General features: G+C 56.4%; 2 long non-coding RNA genes across 3 annotated transcripts; both read right to left on the bottom strand.

The window, feature by feature from the left end:
* Positions 1-988: 988 nt before the first annotated feature.
* LOC310922716 lies at positions 989-3095 on the bottom strand. 2 transcript variants are annotated; one of them, XR_014592476.1, is made up of 4 exons: positions 3032-3095; positions 1503-1622; positions 1177-1322; positions 1006-1050 (listed from the first exon to the last, which is right to left on the bottom strand). It is a non-coding gene; the product is annotated as an uncharacterized lncRNA (long non-coding RNA). The 2 variants fall into 2 exon arrangements; XR_014592475.1 differs by having other exon boundaries at positions 989-1322.
* A 5637-nt stretch (positions 3096-8732) lies between these two features.
* On the bottom strand, positions 8733-11896 carry LOC310922720. The gene is made up of 3 exons (XR_014592480.1): positions 11840-11896; positions 10203-10363; positions 8733-9468 (listed from the first exon to the last, which is right to left on the bottom strand). It is a non-coding gene; the product is annotated as an uncharacterized lncRNA (long non-coding RNA).
* Between the last annotated feature and the right edge of the window lie 623 nt (positions 11897-12519).

Genomic DNA, 12519 nt, shown 5'->3' with positions numbered 1-12519 from the left:
AGTGTACATCCACAGAAGCAAGTCCAGCATCTGAAAGAAAAAAAAACAACAAAAAAACCCAGAAGAAAACAGTGATTTATTTTGCTTCAAAATTATTTCAAGTTCTTAAAGCCCAACTGAGCTGGTAGGAGAAACAGAGTCAGGGCTCCTGGCAGACAGAGGGTGTTTTCCCCCAGAGTGGATTGCAGAGGAATTGTCTGGGACTTGGATTGTCCCTCTGGGTGATACCAGTTGCTGTGATTTGTGTAATTCCATATGTTTGACTCCCAAAACTTCCCGGCGCAGGGGCTTGAGCTGACAGGGCAGCACAAAGATTGTTCTCTGTGTGGTGCCCAGGTTTGGGGTTCACTCTCACCTTTGCTAGTTTAGATGAATTACACCCACAGCCCTGAATTCCCTGCTCAATTCCCACTGCAATAACCTCACAGTGCCTCATGGAGCACGGATATTCCCACCTGCAAAAGCTTTCCGTCACTTTGCACTTCCAGCTGGCTCCCTGAAAAACCCCAGACATCATCCAGACAAAATCCATCCCACTCAAACCTTTGATTTTAAGGCATCCCCGAGTGCTATTGCTTGGGATTTAATTTCTGTGAGGGCTTTAATGCTGCTGATGGATGATGTTCTCAGGCTGGAAGGGAGGGGATTTAGGGTGGCCAGGACACACCTGGGAACTGTGTGGGAGCTCTGGGAGGTCAGAACTGGGAATTGCTGTCTGAGCCCTCTGCAGACAGCCCAAGCTGCCATTCCCAGGCCATGGCAGCTGTTCCTGGGGGGCTTTGGGGCTGTGGGTGCCTCTGTCTGGGCTGAGGCATCTCCAGGTGCCTGGGGAGAGCAGCCCCTGGCCCAGGAGCTGAGGCAGCCCTGGGGCTGTGTCTGTGCCAGCCCCATGTGAGCAGCCCCTGCCCATCCCTGGCCCCTGTGCTGGGCACTCTGTGCCACGGGCAGGGCACTGCAGGCACAGCTCCCCCCCGGCAGATCCCAAGGACAAGAGCTGGTACTTGCCTTGCTGGGGCTGCAGCCTCCTTCCTCCCTGTGCTTCCAGGACACCTGCAGGAAACACCAAGGAACATTGCTGGCAGCAAAGGAGGGGCACCAAGGCCTCTGTGCAGCTCTGGGCCAGAAAAGCAGCCCCGGCCTCAGCAGCTGCCATCATTCTGGCCTGGCAACACTCACCTGCAGGAAATGCCCTTCTGCAGGTGGGACCAGCCCTGCCTCTCTCCAGAACTCTGGCTGTGGAAGAAGGGAAGCCTCAGGACTTGTCCTGCTCCTTTCTGCCTGGAGGGGGACATTGTGTGACTTTTATGGCTGTTGGGTAAATCCTGGAAAAGGACAGAAAACGAGCATTATTGGAAGAGTTTTGTGCTGTGAGGTGCCAGCTCTGCCCCAGAGCCGTTCCAGGGGCTGCTGTGTAAAGCAGCTTTGGCAGAGAAGAAGGCACTGCAATTCCCTTAGTGGTGCCAAGGATTCCCATCCCGGGAGATCCCCCTCCCGTGACTCACAGAGTGGCTCAGCTGGTTGGAGCAGAATCCTCGTGGTGCCAACGAGTTCAATTCCGAAACGGTCCACCTACTGCCGAGTCAGATTTTAGGATCCCTCTCCACCTCGGTGTATCCTGTGATCTGGAAATAAAGAGGGAAATTCTCAGCCGAGTTTGATAAAAGACTCGTTGCCGTTGCAGAGTGTGAGTGGCAAAGGGAGGGGAAGGGAGGGTCTCACCCGGCGGGTGTTGGAGGAGCAGCCGAGTGGAGCCGGGCCCGCCCGGGGGCCCCGCCCGGCTCGTTCCGGGGGCTGCGGGCAGGGGAAGGGGCATCGGGGCGCTGCTCCCCCGAGGGGGGCGGGGGCCTCCGGGGGCTTTGCACCCCCGCGGGATTTGGGGGGCACCGGGAGCGGCGGGGTTTAGGGGTCCCGGGGCTGGCGCGGCGCTCCCCGTGCCCCCGCCGCGATCCGGCGCTGCAGGAGGAAACTCGGCCGCCGTTCTCCGGTGCGGTCACCGGCACAGCCCCGGTTCCCCGCGGCCGCGGCGAGATCGAGCCCGGAGTCCCAGGCCGGCTGCGCCCGGAGCGGCAGCGCCAGTGCCCGTCCCGGAGCGGCTCCTGCCGGCCCCGGCCCCGCCGCGGTCCCGCGGGCCGTGCCCTGCCGGGCGGGCAGAGCCGGCGGCATTCGGGACCCCCGGCGGACACGGACAGGCCCGGACACGCCGCTGGTCCCACCGCAGCGCCGAGGGCAGCGCCCGGGCCGGGGTCCCGCACAGCGCCCCGAGCGAGGGTCCCGCCCGCCGCATCCCGCAGGAACGGGAGGAGGATCCGCGCACGGAGCGGGCCCGGCCGCAATTGAGGGGCGCGCGCGGGGCGGGGCCGGGGCGGGGCCTGCACAGGTGTGAGGGGCGGGGCCTGCGCAGGTGCGCGGGGCCCCAGTGCGGCTGCGCGGGGCGGGGCCGGCACAGGAGCGCGGGGCCTCAGTGCGGCTGCGCGGGGCGGGGCTTGCACAGGTGCGCGGGGCCCCAATGCGGCTGCGCGGGGCGGGGCTTGCACAGGTGCGCGGGGCCCCAGTGCGGCTGCGCGGGGCGGTGCGAGGGGTATTTAAACCGCGAGGAGGGCGGGGCCAAGCCATTTGCCCCTCGGTGCTCAGTGGTGGAGGTTGCTGCCGGGCTGGGCTCTATATTTCTTTCTATATCTCTTTTTATTTCTCTTTCACTCTTTCTCTATACCTCTCCTTTCTTCCCTCCCTTTCTCCCCTCCCCCACCCCCTACACCCTCCCCCTCCTACCCTCCCCTCCTTCCCCCCCCACCCCCGTCCCCCCTTATCGCCCTACACACAGCAACCCTACCCTACCCTTCTCTTTCCCCTCTGCTTTCCACCCTTCCTTCCCCTCAGTCCTGGCTCCCCCGGCCACCTCTCCCTGCTCCTCTTCCCCTCCCAATTCCCCCCACCTGCGTTCAATCCTCCTCCTTCCTCCACCCTTCCTTCGCCCCGCCCTGCCTGCCCCCGCCCCTTCTCCCTGCTGCCCTGCACACCCCAACAGCTCCACCTGCTCTCTCTTCTTGACTCATCCACCAGACCACTCCGTCTGCGCTCCTCTTCCGTCCTCCCCTCTCCTTCTCTCTCCCGCAGCCGCGGGGCGCCGGATAATAAAGCCCGAGGGCCGGCCCGGCGCCCCCACCGTCCCTGGGAGCCCCACAGGGGACGGGCCCGTCCCCCCATCCGGTTCAACACACGGCCCGACACCGCCGGGGCTCCGGCTGTCCCCACATCACACCGGGGGGTCCCGGGGGTCGGAGAGAGGGGGTGGGCGGGGGGTTTAGGGGGTCCCCCTCCTTAGGAGGGGGTCCCGGGGGGCGGGGGGTGGGTGGGTTAGGGAGGGAGGGCCCCCTCCGGAGGGGGGGGTCCTGGGGCGGGTCGGGGTTGGCCCCCTCCGGAGGAGGGGGTCCGGGGGAGGGGGGCGGGGCTTGGGGGCAGGTCCCCCTCCAGGCCCCGCCCCTCCCCTCCGGACCCCCCTTTCCGGACGGGATCCAGCCCCAGCCCCTCCCCGGGACCCCCCCTCTCCGGACCGGGGCCCGGGGGGAGGGAGGGGGGCGGGTGGGGTGGGGGGCCGGAGGGGAGAGGCTGTTCATTTGTCCTGCGATCTCTCTATGTGTTCACGCTGCAGAGTGACGTGACCCCCCCCTGCTTCCCCCCCCCACCCCACCCGCCCCCCTCCCTCCCCCCGGGCCCCGGTCCGGAGAGGGGGGGTCCCGGGGAGGGGCTGGGGCTGGATCCCGTCCGGAAAGGGGGGTCCGGAGGGGAGGGGCGGGGCCTGGAGGGGGACCTGCCCCCAAGCCCCGCCCCCCTCCCCCGGACCCCCCCCTCCGGAGGGGGCCAACCCCGACCCGCCCCAGGACCCCCCCCCTCCGGAGGGGGCCCTCCCTCCCTAACCCACCCACCCCCCGCCCCCCGGGACCCCCTCCTAAGGAGGGGGACCCCCTAAACCCCCCGCCCACCCCCTCTCTCCGACCCCCGGGACCCCCCGGTGTGATGTGGGGACAGCCGGAGCCCCGGCGGTGTCGGGCCGTGTGTTGAACCGGATGGGGGGACGGGCCCGTCCCCTGTGGGGCTCCCAGGGACGGTGGGGGCGCCGGGCCGGCCCTCGGGCTTTATTATCCGGCGCCCCGCGGCTGCGGGAGAGAGAAGGAGAGGGGAGGGTGGGAAGGGAGAAGGGCTGGCAGGGGATGAGAGGGGTAGGAAGGGCGAGTTGGGTGTGGAGAGAAGCGGGAGGGGAAGGGAAAAGACAGGTGGGGGGAAGAGAGAGGGCGGGAAGACAGAGGAGGGGGAGAGGGAGAGGTAGAAGGGGGTGGTGGGGTAGGGACAGGAGAGGAAGGAGTAGGGGGGTCGAGTTTGAGGGGAGAGGAGGAAAGAGTTTAGGGGAAAAATAAGGGGAATACAAGGAGGGGAGGGAAGGCTAGAGAGGGGGACAGGAAGAGGGCTGAAAGGGGAAGGAAAGGAGTCGGCTTTGGGGAGAGTGGGAAAGGGGGGAAAGGGAGAGAAAGAAAGGTTTAGGGGAGAAATAAGGGGAATACAAGGGAGGGAAGGAAGGCTAGAGAGGGGGACAGGAAGAGGGCTGAAAGGGGAAGGAAAGGGGTCGGCTTTGGGGAGAGAGGGAAAGGGGGGAAAGGGAGAGAAAGAAGGAGAATACAGGGAGGAGGAAGGAGGGGTAGAGGGGTGGAGAGGAGGGGAAGCCGAAGCCCGTTCTGTCCCGGGCTGCGGAGCCCGGACAGGAGAGACCCGAACGCAACGAGCTCAGAGTGAGCAAATGGCGGCTGGGGCGTTTTCCGGGGCTTAAATCACCTCGGCCCCGCCCCGCGCAGCCGCACTGGGGCCCCGCGCACCTGTGCCGAGCCCGGGCCCCGCCCCGCGCAGCTGAGCCTGGCCCGGGACCCGCCCCTAAAGCCACGCCCCCAGTTCAGCCCGGCCCCGCCCCCGCCCCCGGCCCTGCCCGGCCCCGCCCCCGGCCCTGCCCGGCCCCGCCCCTAAAGCCCCGCCCCGGCCCTGCCCGGCCCCGCCCAGCGCCCCGCCCTGCCCGGGGTGGGGGCGGGACCATCGCCCGCAGCCCCGCCCTTCTCCCTGGGCCGGCCCCGCCCCTCACAGCTCAGCCGAGCCGGGTCCGAGGGGAGAGGAGAGATTCTGGTGTAATTTCAAAACGCATTGGGAAAAATAAATCTATGGAACAGCTCATTTCCTCTCCCAGATTGGCTTCTGTGTGATCATCTGTGACTCCAACTGCTCCGATGGGATTTTCAGCCTGTGGAGCTGCCAGAGTCTAAGCATGAGAGAAAATAACAGGAGAACTCCCTGGATCAGGCAGTGGAGCCCCTCAGTCGTGTCCCAAAGGCCCAGCAGTGCCCAGCACCTCTGACTGGAATTTGAGGGGTCCCAGCACAGCCCCCCTGCACATCCCCCTGCTTCTTCACGTCCCATTTAACCAGAATGAGTTTTGGGGGTAGTAGCACCCAAAGCCACCAGAACTGACCTTAATCACTTTTGGAGGATCGCTCTTTTCTTCCTCACCAAACTCCCACTGTCAAAACCCAGCCTCAGGCTCAGCTCCCCATCCCCTCAGTCTCTCCAAGGACCTTGGCTTGGATTTCCCAATCCAACAATGCTGCTGTCCTCATTGTATATCCTAATTGCAGTAATTGCTTAAGAAATAATTGAGAGACATTAAAGGAATGAAGAGAAATTAAACAAGAGCTGCCAGCTCCAAGGGCCATCCCAAGGGCTGCTCAAAACCCTTATCAATGATTTATTTTGATTAACCAATTCCAGTGGAGTAATTAACACCATATTGATACAGTATGATTCTTTTTATTGAGTTACAGATAAATACTGCAGAATGTAAAAACCTTTCTAAACCCAGAAACTCTTTTAAGAGACACACAGGGCACAGCTGCAGACAGAGTCTGGTGATTCAGGGGAAAACCCCCAAAGTTTTCAGTCTTTAGCATCTTCCACAATGTCACCGTTGGGAGCAGACGCGGCTCCAGCCTCGGGAGGACTCAGCAGCTCCTGGTCTCACCTCAGCCTTTCAGCAGCTCCTGCTCAGCCCCGGGGCCGGGAGAGCTGCAGTACCGCGCTGTGTCCACACGGCGGCAGCACTTCCCAAACCGCTCTTGGAGATGATTGTTGCTTTAAACCAGAACTGCTTTGCTTTCATTGAAAAACATCAGGTGGAACACTCATACTGCATGAGAAACACTGACAATTAGTCGAATGCACAAAAAGCAAACGCAACGAAAACAGCAGCAGAATCGCTCAGTTGTGGAAGGGAAAGCTCATCCCATTCCAGCCCCACCCAGGGCACGGACCCCTTCCACCAGCCCAGGCTGATCCGACCCCAACGTCCCAGCCGGCCTTGGACGCTGCCAGGGATCCAGGGGCAGCCACAGCTTCTCTGGGGAACCTGTGCCAGGGCCTCGCCGCCCTCACAGGGAACAATTCCTTCCTGATATTTAATCTAAACCAGCCTCCCTTCATCCCCTTGTCCATCACTGCGTGTCCTTGTGAGAAATCCCTCTCCATGAGGCCACAAGCGGCTCGCACAGACCCCTCAGATCAATGTTCCGGGGGCTCTCGGGGCCACACGGGCACTCCGGGCCCTTTACTGGTTTCTCCTCGCCGCCTTCCCCGGGAACCCCCCGCCTCCCCCGGGGCTGTGTCCAGCCGGGACCGGCCCTCCCCTCCCGCACCTTGGGCTCCGGGCCCACGGCGCCGCGGGCGGCCGCACCTGCAGCGGGAGAAAGGGAGGGATGGCGGGAGGGCCCGCGGGGGGTGGCAGGGCCGGCACTCACCCGCAGCAGGACGCAGCCGCTCTCCTCGCCATGGAACGCCCGGCTCCAGGTGCCGCCCCCGGGCCGCCTGCAGCGGGGGCCACACGAACACCACGGGCACGAGGGCCGCCCGCGGCAGGAGAGAGGCGGAGAGAGGCGGCGGCGCAGGCCCGGTTCCCGCCTGCCCGCCCGCCCGCGGCTCCGCCGAGCCCGCAGCCCGTGCTCAAAAAGCGGTACACGGAAAATTGAGCCCGAGCCGCGCACAGGCAGTCAACTAGACACACTCGGGGTCCTTGCAGTTTCCCGCCCTTTTTGACCGCCATCTTTGGAAGGTCAAGCGCTGCGTGCCAAGCTGCCATCTTGAGTGTGGCGCACCTAACTTCCGCCCTTCCCTGCCGCCATCTTGGTTGTGGTTGAGACCACTTCCGGTCGAGCCGCCATCTTTTTTGTGGCACACCGAAGGCCCCATAGCTGCCCACATTGGCGCCTGACTTAAAAAATGCCTGAACCCGCTCGCGGCGCCGCTGAGCCCACAGTCAGTTCTTAAAAAGCGGTACACGCCGCAGAAAATTGAGCCCGAGCGGCGCCGTAGTTGAGGCCTCGCACAGGCAGTCAACTAGACACACTCGGCGGTCCTTGTATTTTCCCGCCCTTTTGGCCGCCATCTTTAGAAGGTCAAGCGCGTCGCGCCGCGGCGCCATCTTTGTTGTGGCACACCGAAGCACTCCCCCCCCCCCACTCGGCTGCTCGCACAGGCGCCGGACTAAATCGACTCCCTGAACCCGCCCGTGGCGCCGCTCAGCCCCCATCCCGTGTCCGCGCACCTGCGTACGCCGCGGAAAATCGCTCCCGGGCGGTTCCGTGGTCTGGGTCACGCGCAGGCAGTCGGCTGCCACGCGCCCGGGGAGGGGCTTTGCATTTTTGCCGCCCTTTTGGCCGTGATCTTTCGACGCTCGGGCGGCAACACTGCCCGTGAGCTCACAGCCCGGGGGAGAGCTGCAGTACCGCTCCGTATCCACACGGTGGCAGCACTGCCGCTCACCTGGGCCCGGGGCTCCCGCGCGCCCCGGGCACGGGCACGGGGGAGAGCTGCAGTACCGCTCTGTGTCCACACGATGGCAGCACTGCCGCACAGCTCGGCTCGGGGCTGGTACGCGCCTGGGGGACGGGCACCGGGGGGGAGCTGCAGTACCGCTCTGTGTCCACACGGTGGCAGCACTGCCGCAAAGTTCAGCCCAGCACCGCCACGCGCCCCGGGCACCGGCACCGAGCGGAGGCAAAAAGAACGTGGCCAAAATTCCCCTTCCAAACATCCTCTAAAACAAACGCCCCAAAAGACCCACAACTACGAGAATCCTGCCATTAACCGAAATAAAACAAAAAAAGCCTTTATTTGAGGCTATATTTCAATATTTTTTATATTTATTAGTTTGATATTTATATTTATCATTACCATTTATCTTTTCTATTCATATCTCTATTATATATTCTAATATACGTAATATGTAATATTATATATTTTATTTATTTATATTACTGATATTAATTTTTGTATTTTATATTTCTATTTTTAGTACTTTTTTTCTAGGTTTGTATTTATTTTTTTAAATTTGTGGTTTTTTGTTTGTATTTTAAACTACGTAAATTCATTAACCTAAGACATCAGAACCACAATTAATTAGAATTAAATGAGCCTGGGTTTCTAAGGGGTCAAGATTTAATTTTTATTAAAAGAATATGGGCATATTTTCTCTTTCTATGTGGGTTTTTTTTTGGGGGGGGGGTGTTTGTGGGGGGGGTGTTTTGTGGGGTTTTTTTGTTTCCTTTGTTTTGGATTTCTTGGCTAATAAACAAGGAGGTTCGGAGAGTTACAAAATAAAATGTCTACTTAGTTTTATCGCTGCCTCTGAAATACACGTCGACATCAAGTTAGTGCTGGCAATACTGTGCACGGGGAGAATGAGACCTGTTCAGGGGATGAAAGAAAAAAAAAGGCACCACGGTGTTCACAGCTTTCTCTGTTCAGGTTTTTTTATTTTAGCAGAAAATACAGAGGGTTTTTTGCTAACTGTGCTCCCATTTATATCCAGACGTCCAGCAGACATTGAGGTCATTTTTCAACTTCTTTCTTGCAACAGCCAAACTTCCACATACTCGGGGTAAGAAAGAGTATGGAAAAAAAAAGTAACAAAGAAAACATGAAAAAATAAAATAAAAATAAAAATAAAATAAGAAATAAAATAAACATTTAAAAATGAAATAAAATTGAAAAGTAATAAAAAATCAAGTAAGAATTAAAATAATAATAGAAAATAAAAGAAATTAAATTAAATAAAATTTTAAAAATTTAAAAGTGATTTAAAATAAAGTAAAAAATAAAATAATAAAAAACTAAAAGAAAAAATAAGAAATCTAAATAAAAAACTAAAATAGAAGTTATAAAATAGAAAATCTTTTTTAAAATACAAAGAAAAATCCAATAAAAAAAACCAAAACACAGTAACATAAAAGAGCATAAAAAAATAAAATTCAAAAAGTAAAAAAAAAAATAAAAAAAAATCATAAAATCAAAGAAGAAATTAAATAAATGCATCTCTCCCCTCAGGCCATCTCCTAACACAGCTCTGGGAGTATCCTGGATTCTGCAGATATCTGTAGGTAGAGTCTGCAAGGAGAAAGAAGAAAATGGGTCAGAATGGACAGCCTACTTCCAGAAAATCAGCATCATCCATAAAACATTAAGTAGAGCTGGAAGAACTTCCCCAAAGGTCCATTTCCCTGCGGACTGAGGGCTCCAGGTTGAAGCACAGGCTGCACCTGCCAAGGGCAGACTATGGGAACCCCAGAAGTAAAAGCTGCTCGGCCAATTCCATAAAGCATTCCAAAATCAGGCTCCTGGGATGGACCATCTCTTGTCTCAACCTCAAACACCCAGAATGAGGTCTATTGCTGTTGAGCAGTATCCAAAAACATGTTAGAGCAGAAACTGCCTCCCAAATGACACTGGAGTAATGGAAGCTCCTCTGGCTTACAGCTATGTCAGTAACAAAATGCTTTAGTTACTTGACCAGAAAAGGATCTAAGACCCATCAGGACAGGCTAAACTGGAGCACTGCTTCAAAATAGGGCAGTGAAGATGGAAGGGAGAAGTTTTTCCTAAGAGATACCAGTGAGGCAGAATGGGGAATTTCATGCAGAGTTGTTGGAGAAAACTTTAAAACTCACAGTAGTAAAGCTAAGTGGTGTTGGGTAACAAAAACAAAACAAAACAAAACAGAAACCCCAAAAAACCCCCAAAACAAACAAACAAACAAAAAAAATCCCACACTTTTTGAGACTATTCTTGCTTTATACCACAACTGCTTGCTTTTACTGAGAAACATTAGGTGGAACACTCACCCTGATTTATTGGAAAAGGCAGGAAAACAAACTGATAGTCTCTGTCTGGTTATGGTCAGGCAATTATCCAGGAGCCAGAGAGAAAAGTGGGAAACTTGGACTTGGATAAGGCCATCCAGTGGCTTCACTTCCTACTGGCTCTCTCCTTTTTTGCCAACTACCTGCAAGAGTAAAAACAACAGGAATAAAGTTTCAAACCTGGCCAGGATGTCCTTGGTTGAGGCAGATTGAAGTGCAGCTCCCAGGGAGCGAGTCCAGGCTGTGCCTTGGGAATCTGGGACTGCCCGTGGGATTAAAGGGCTGGAAAAGCACACCCAGCTACTGGGTTTAGTGCTGGGACACAGCAAGGCCTCGGCTCAGGGGCAGCAGTTGGAGCTGGGACTGCAGGAGAACACCCCAAAGCCAGGTTAAACATCCAGCATGACACGCAGCACGCTCCAGGAGAAACTCAGGTGGGAGAAGCCCCCTGGATGTTCCCTGGATGCTCCATGTTCCTTGCCCTCGGCAGCTTTGCCAGGGCCTCCCTCAGAATAGTGACAAAATAGGAGAACCCATGGAAATAATCCAGAAATCCATGGATTTACAGGGATTAAAAAACAAACCCCCAACCCCTTCCAGCCCTGAGCCTCATGGACCCACTGCTCTCTGAGGACACAAACAGCAGTTGTTCCCTGGTGTTCCCCTTTCCACCAATGCAAAGACTTCTGTTCTCCTCCGACTCCACGTTCAGGAAGGAAAACAGGAATATTATCATGACACAGACTGCCCAGGAGGGTGTGACTGAGGCAGGATCACCAGCTCCCAATCCATTGCTGCTTCTGGATTTCTGAGCAGTTCCTTCCCACCCTGCCCTTCCCAGAACTGTTCCCCAAGTGCCATGTCCACAGGCACCTTCTCCATGCAGCCTAAAAAGCCACAGTCAGCCAAAGAAAGGAGATCAAAAACCAATTCACGTGTTTCTAGTCTAGGGAGAATGAGGGAGGTCTAAAATCTGTACTTATTTTAGAACAGTGGAGCATTTTTTCATGACTTTGAGTGGCAGTGCAGGGCAGCAAAAGCTGATAAACTCCTTTATTAACTTATTAGCAGCAGAAAAATTAAGTTTTAAGTTTAGTCAAGACCAAATTTTGCTGCTTAAAATTAAGGAGGTGCCATGTTGCTGTTAATGCTTTTAACCTTCTGACATTAGAGGGCATTTGTACCACAGATTCATTACTGGAGTAGCTTACTTTAAAATAAGACTTTTTACAACACAGTTTGCCAAAAAAAGTGAGTCTCATAATCAAGATACAAATCTCATAGGTATTAAAAAAAAAGTTGTCTTTGTAGCCTATAACTTGCCAGCCCCTCATGTTTTCAGTCCTTACCAATTATTTTTACCAAGCTGACGATTAAAACCTTTGTAGAAAGCTCAAAACTAGTCCAGGACAAAGCTACTCATTTTCCCAAGTACCCTGAGTGTGGAGCTGTGTCAGCCCCAAGTGTTGCTCCCCCAGCCCAGCCCAGAGCAGGCTCCAGCTGCTCCCCAGGGGGGGTTAGCAAGGCACTCACTCGTTTGAAGTCATTCATGTTGGTGGTCTGCAATGGAGTGCCAATGAATGTGAAATACGTGATTATTGTCTTTATCAGCAACTGACCTGTTCGGGAGTTCCCAGGTGTGGGGCGCCCTGCCATGGATGTAATCCATCCGCATCTGAAAGAAAGTTAAGATAAAAGTCAAAGTGCTGCAGGGTAACTTGACAGCTCCAGACATCTCGTGTCAATCTACAGATATCACCTAGAGCCCAACTGCATCCTACATTAAAAATTTCAAGTCTCCAGGACTTGTCCTATTACCCCTACACCCAGCTGTGCAGCAGGGCAGAGCAGCTCGGGGCCAAACACACACAGTCACCCGTGACACGGGACACAACAAACGAGGGGACACAACAGGGACAGAAAACTCTCAGCAAGAAGAATGACCCGAGGACTGAGAACATGTCTCAGTAGTTCAGGACAGAGAGAAAGAGCTGACAGACACTGGCACTGGATGTTTGGGCACGGCTGGAAATGAGCAGCTGGATCTCCCCCCAGGCTGTTCTGGGTGTGGATTTGGGTCCTGTCTGGCCCCAGAAGCCTGTGGCAGCTGGAGACTGGGCAGGTTTGGGGGCTGTGCTGCCCCAGCCTCTTTAGTTCTTGTCCCTGTTTGTTCCCTTTCAGGGGAAAAGCATTCCTGCTTGTCTGGTTGCTCCCTGCAAACAACCTGAGGCTCCTCGGCATTGGTGTGACCCACGGACACTGTCACCTGCCCGCGGCACAGTCGGCGGGGCTGCCCGAG

The sequence above is a fragment of the Zosterops lateralis genome (genome assembly GCF_965231275.1).
Source record: "Zosterops lateralis genome assembly, chromosome: Z".
Classification (NCBI taxonomy): Eukaryota; Metazoa; Chordata; class Aves; order Passeriformes; family Zosteropidae; genus Zosterops; species Zosterops lateralis.
The sequence above is the reverse complement of the archived record's forward strand: the minus strand, read 5'-3'. Positions and strand labels throughout refer to the sequence as shown.